Source organism: Macadamia integrifolia, chromosome 10, assembly GCF_013358625.1.
Source record: "Macadamia integrifolia cultivar HAES 741 chromosome 10, SCU_Mint_v3, whole genome shotgun sequence".
NCBI lineage: Eukaryota > Viridiplantae > Streptophyta > Magnoliopsida > Proteales > Proteaceae > Macadamia > Macadamia integrifolia.
The window spans coordinates 11,693,754-11,699,753 of NC_056566.1; the positions used below are offsets into that span (position 1 = coordinate 11,693,754).

Consider the following 6,000-nt stretch of genomic DNA (forward strand, 5'->3'; position numbering starts at 1 on the left):
GGGTCGGGCTCGGGTTGAGGCATCAGTCGGCCCAACCCGGCCCAAAATTGAATTTTATATTACAATTTAGGTTCCCATTGGTATTTTATTTTTCTATAATTTTTTAATGTATAAGATATGAATGGCAAAACAGGTCAATCAAAATTAATTTAACCATTACAAAAGCCAAGGTCAAGCCAAACCCAGCCCAGTTGGACCCAACCTGACCCAGCCCGGCATTGATAGGGTCAATTAGAGCTAGGTTGGGTCAGTATGAACCTGGTAGGGTTGGGCTTGAACATGAACCCGGTAGGGTTGGATTGGGCCTGAGTTGAATTTTGAGAACCTAAGGTTGGGTTAGGGTTTGAAGAAACCACGCCTAACTCGGCCCTGTTTCACCCTTACTCTACTCTCTGTCCACTGAGATGTTGTTGATTGATAATAACATAACTCCAAAGAAAAAAAAAAATCCAAAACCCATTGGAATGCCAAAATCCCTGTAGTGGCTTGGGACCACTTATTTTTAAGAGCATATTAAATCCTTGTACGAGAACCACGTACTAAGTATAACTTAACTATTGCGTTACAGACTCACCTGTCTCTTATCAGTGGTGTCAATGACATAGTTCTAAATATCGGTATCGAATCGATCATATCGAACAATCCATATCAATTTGGTTGGTCTTTGATCCCATTACTTGATCGACAGCGTATGGATTGAATAGTACAGGCCAAGGGTAAAAAGATTAAAAAAAAAAAAAAAAAATCCATTTCTATTCCTAATGTGATCCAATATCGATTCATTCGGATACCATATCGATTATAGGGATGGCTGATACCCCTTTTTTATATCGTACACTAAAACCATTCTCTCTCCTCCTTAATTGCTTCCAAAGAGCTATAAAAGTACTTTAAGATAGGTGAGCTTTCTTTAGTTAGAATTAATTAGGCTCTGACGACTCTTCCTAGCACCCCAAGACCAATATCTGACGACTCTTCGTAGCACCTCAAGACCAATATTAATTTCTCAGATTGATAAGTCGTTTTCTCTTCTCCTTCCTTTTCTTAATTCAATGGTCAAGAGAGAAAAGATTAAATATGATGAGGAGATAGGAATAATAATTAAAAAAAAAATTTAATATTGGCATGAAAGTGGAGATTTTATGCAGGCCCCAATTGAAGAAAGAGATCCCCCTGGCCTCTTTCTACTGAGATGTCGTTGACCGATGATGACTCCAAAACCCATTGGAATGCAAAATAGTCTTCAGAGCAGGAGTTCTGTGATCTCCATAAGCAGTGAATAGGGCTCTAGATCTGGAGGCTCTGGTTGAGTAAGGTCTCACTCTGCAGCAGCAGCAGCAGCAATGAAAATTCAACTGAGCTGTACCGGTGGCTCCCCCTCTCCATCTTCATTTGATTACTTGAATTCATACACTAATCTGATGCAATCATGGTGCAGAAGCCCTCATCCGCTGTTGCGTTGCCATCATTGTAGACATGGGCATCACTGATGCTGGAGATTTGTTTCAAGTTCACATTGCAGAAAATCAGAACAATGTAAACGCTTGACAATAGTAAAGATGGAACATAACTATCTTCAAACGCACGAGACACAAGTAAAATACACAGTTATTTCTTCGGATCAATGATTTACCAAAGGAGATGGTGCATTCTGTAGGTCATTTGCTGGACCGTTCCTAAAATGCCTAAGCCCTGAAGCATCTTACAGCTTGAAGGAAGTACATGAGAGCGCTCTCATGTAGTGAGCATATGTGGTCAGCACCTCTGTTAGTTATAACGGGAACGGAAAAAAAACAGAGACGTACGGTTCGTGTTTTAAACGTATAAAAAAGATGAACGGTATGGTCAAAAAAATGGTCAAAAAAAAGGAAACGTCAAACGGACGGAAACGAACGTTACGAGTATTAAACGTGTAGTTTTCAAAAAAACGAAACCAAAAAAATGGCAATATATCATCATGTAATTTGAGAGATTATTGCCTGTATACCTGCATCTAATGTTCTAAACTACATCAACATCAAACATTCATGCATATATCATCCAAAATATAGCATCCAATGTAAATTCCAAATTAAAACTTAATACACCATATTAAAAAAGACATGTCCAAAATATATAAAAAAAAAAACCATCCATCCATATCATCCAAGATGTCTAAAGAACTCAGTATCATTATAACAGGTCCAAAGATCAATGATAAAAAAAAAAGAAAAAGATCAATGAGGAGACATTAAACTACATGAAGTAGATCCTCCATCAGCTCCAGTGTCAGATGGTTCAGGTTCCTTGTACGTCTGCTCAAGCCTCTCCATTTCAAGCTCAAAGTCTACTATAGGTAAGTCACCAAGATTATCTAAATCAATAGGCCTTGAATCTTTATGTAGTTGGCTTTCATAGTTCTCCCTCATCATAGAGTTCATCCTGATGTACACCAAATCCTCTAGCATCTCTGGGGCTAATCTATTTCTTTTCTTTGTTTGTGCTGCATCCCAAGCACTCCAATTACGCTCACAAGGAGAGGAACTACAAGGTTGATTCAAGATTCTACAAGCAATATTTTGAAGCACAGGAAATGCACTGCCAACAAATTGCCACCAAATCCCTACAAATCAACATAAGTAAACAAATATAAGAATGCTATATTTAATTAAAAAAAATACAATAATAAACTAATTAACTAAGTCACTTACTTGGATGATTAGTTTTCATCATTGTCTGCCCTGTCATATTGAACAACAATGGACTTTTCATACGATAATCAATGACTTCTTACATGAATTGCTCACGATCTTCTAAAGGAACCATGATGTCCATTATAAATTCTTGTGCATTCATAAATTTAGTTCCATCAATATCAAGTCGACCACCAAACATAATAGAATGATTCAAAAGTGTACCAAAGAGATGAACATGATGAATAATGTTCTTCTCTAACCTAAATTGAAACAAATCCATTATGGCTAAATACTTCCCTCCATCCTTCTCCACAAATTTTCTCAATGTTTCTTTTGACCTTTCTGTTGCTTCATATAAGTAACCTGCAGTAGAACCATCTGAATCAACAAGGCGAAGAATACGAATAAGTGGCTCCATGAAAGCAACAACTTCCTTTGCCCCCTCCCAAAATGTCTCTGATTGAATTATTCCAACAGTTCTCACTGCCATTTAAGCTCTATTGAATTGAAAGGCTCTCCACTCAGATGATGCAACAAAAAGCCTCAACTCATTTTCAACAACAATAAGAGACTGCAGCATAAAAAAATAAGTACCAAACCTTGTCTTGCAAGGCTGCTTGATATCTCTATTGTTGGTGAATTTTCTCATCAATGCTACAATACCTGTGTGCCTGTGAATATAATCCACTACAAGTTTTCCATCTTCTATAACTTCCCTCACCCATTTAACTTTTTTGTGAATATCTTTCAAAAGCAGATTAATCCCATGAGCAGCACAATTTGTTCTATATATATGACGCCATTTTCCAGACAACATATCACCACAAGAACAAAAGTTAGAACCATTATCTGAAATAAATTGCACAACATTCTTTGGTCCAACTTTTTCAATGACATCAGAAATTTCATTGAAAAGAAATGTGGAAGTTAATCTATTTATACCGCACTCAATACATTTCAAAAACACAGCACCCCCAGGAGAGTAAGCAATCACATTAACCCATGACCTCTTCTTTATGTCAGTCCAAGAATCAGACATAATTGTGCAACCTGTGATATCCCATGTCGCCTTTATACTGCTAACATATTGCATGATTTCCGCTTTTTTTCCAGGAATCAAACTGGTCCGAAGATTGCTATAACTAGGTACAACATAACTTGTACCATAAGCACATGCACCCCTTAGCATCTCAATAAAAGAATTTGTCTGAATAACATTGAAGGAAATGTTATTATTGACAAAAAAATCAGTTACCAACATGTCCAATGATTTCTTGTCTTGCTTAGCAGCCATCTCTAGCATTGTGGGTTGATGTGCAACCCTAACATGAGGCATAGAAGGTGTGCTACTTGTGGAACCCATTCCACTTTCAAGAGAATCACTCATTCTTTTCTTAGCAGATCTACTCAAATTAAATTCTGCCAGGGCATCAGCTTGAATGTGCTCAGGAACTTGGGTGCAAATTTGAACATCATGTCCAGGTTGACAAGCTAAATGAGCCTTCACTCGTGAAACACTCCCGGAATAATTAAGTCCACAATAGTTACATGTGAAACGGCCCAAACCACGTTGCTCTACATGTTCCCAAAATTTATCCTTAGGTCTCACCATTTTGCTTAAGCTCAGGTAGCTCAACTTTGAAATACCTACATAATATAATAAAACATCCTTTCCAATCTCAACAAATAGAATAATTAACGTATAACGAATGAACGATGAGTAAATTCCTTTCAAAAAAATTAAATCATAGATTAGTAAATGAAAAGAAAAAGGGATGTAAAATGCCAAATCGGATTAGTAATCAGAAAACAGAATTATAATACCCAATCAAAACTGATATAATAATTTAGATCTCAGCAATAATAACCCAACACAAGTAAGTAAATCGATTCAGCAATTAGAATAGAAGGAAATCAAATCTGGAAGCACAAAGGGCAGAATAGGGAGATATTAATTATCTCCAGATCAGCAGCAGGTATGGAAGGTCTTCCCTAGGATGATGAAGAACTTTTTACAAGATAAGGTTGATCTTCTGTTCAGATCTCCTTATCAATTAATACCGAAGTTACAGAAAACAAGGTTTACATACTTGATCAATGAAGGAGAAAGGAAAAAGATAAGAGTAAGGGAAAGAATAGGTCATTCAACTAGGAGCATTCTCTCAGCAATCATTGAATGGAACATAGTGTCACAGTCTCACAGCAAGCTAACTTTATGTAGAATGTAATTTTGCATTTAACAATTAATGAACTGAATGAATAGGTTAACAAATTAGGAAAAATTCACAAGACCATACAGTCATTGAAAAAGGAATCATTTACATGACTTAAATTACATAAAATAGATAAAGATCAAATCGATTAGCTGAACCCATTAAGTTGGGACAAAACTGAAATTGAAATTTTTAGAACCCATGGTTTAGGTTTTTCGATTTTTTTTTGTTTTTACCCAAAATCGCATCTAACAGATGCTATATTACAGAACAAGAGGAAGAAGAAGAGTAGAGAGAGAGAGAGAGAGCACCTTCGACGAAGACACACTGTCGCAGATTGGTACTGGCTCCTTCCTTTCCTCTGATTCTCTACCTCTGATTGCCGGTTAATTGGTACTAGCTCCTTCCTTTCCTTCACAAGCGACGACTGTAAGTCTCGAGATAAGGATAGATGGGGAGATGGCAAAGTCTACACAAGAAAGGCTCACAACAAGGGCTCGAAAAGCGTACCTCAACAACAACCCTCTCAAACCGCGGGTCCTGAGGACAGCAACTCGTCTCAGCAGCTGTTGCTCACTCGTTTTGATGTCGCTTCTGACGATTCGTCGAGTCTGAAGTCTGAACTCTGAACCGTAGTGTAATGGCTCCGTTCGCTCCGGTAATGGCTCCGCCTTCTGTAATGGCTCCTGGCTCCGTTAGCTTAGTTTTTCCTAGGTTGGAAAATCGTGTCACGAAAGAAGGGAGAGATGGAGTCACGGACTCACCGGGAGAGATGGAGTCACGGACTCACTGGAGCACCGGACTACGGCTACGGGCACAATTTCAGAACTCAGAAATTCAGAATTAGGGATTTGGGGAAGAAAACGAAGGGAAGGGATTTGGGGAAGAAATGAATTCAGAAATCTTAAAACGTTTTCTTCGGTTTTGGGGTTTTTTTTTTTAAATAGTATGATAAAATTCCCATTTTTCCCTTACAAAAAGTATACGCGTTTTAAACGTGCATTTAAAACATGTTTAAAACGTTTTATACAGCCGTACCCGTTTTCGCATTGTATGGAAGCATACGGTAATACGCGTTTTAAACGGCAAAAAAACACGAATGCGTTTTAAAC

At 37.7% G+C, this 6,000-nt stretch overlaps 1 protein-coding gene across 2 annotated transcripts in view; it reads left to right on the top strand.

Moving 5' to 3' along the window:
• LOC122091329 (protein ARV 2-like) overlaps positions 1-6,000 on the top strand; it is a 30,368-nt gene that overhangs the window by 4,059 nt on the left and 20,309 nt on the right. The window contains exon 1 of one of the 2 annotated variants that reach the window (XM_042661200.1): positions 5,180-5,196. The exons of the other annotated variant lie outside the window; for it this stretch is intronic. The gene's annotated coding sequence lies outside the window, so the exon portion shown is untranslated. Of the gene's footprint in view, positions 1-5,179; positions 5,197-6,000 lie in introns of those variants that run through there. 2 annotated transcript variants of the gene reach the window in all.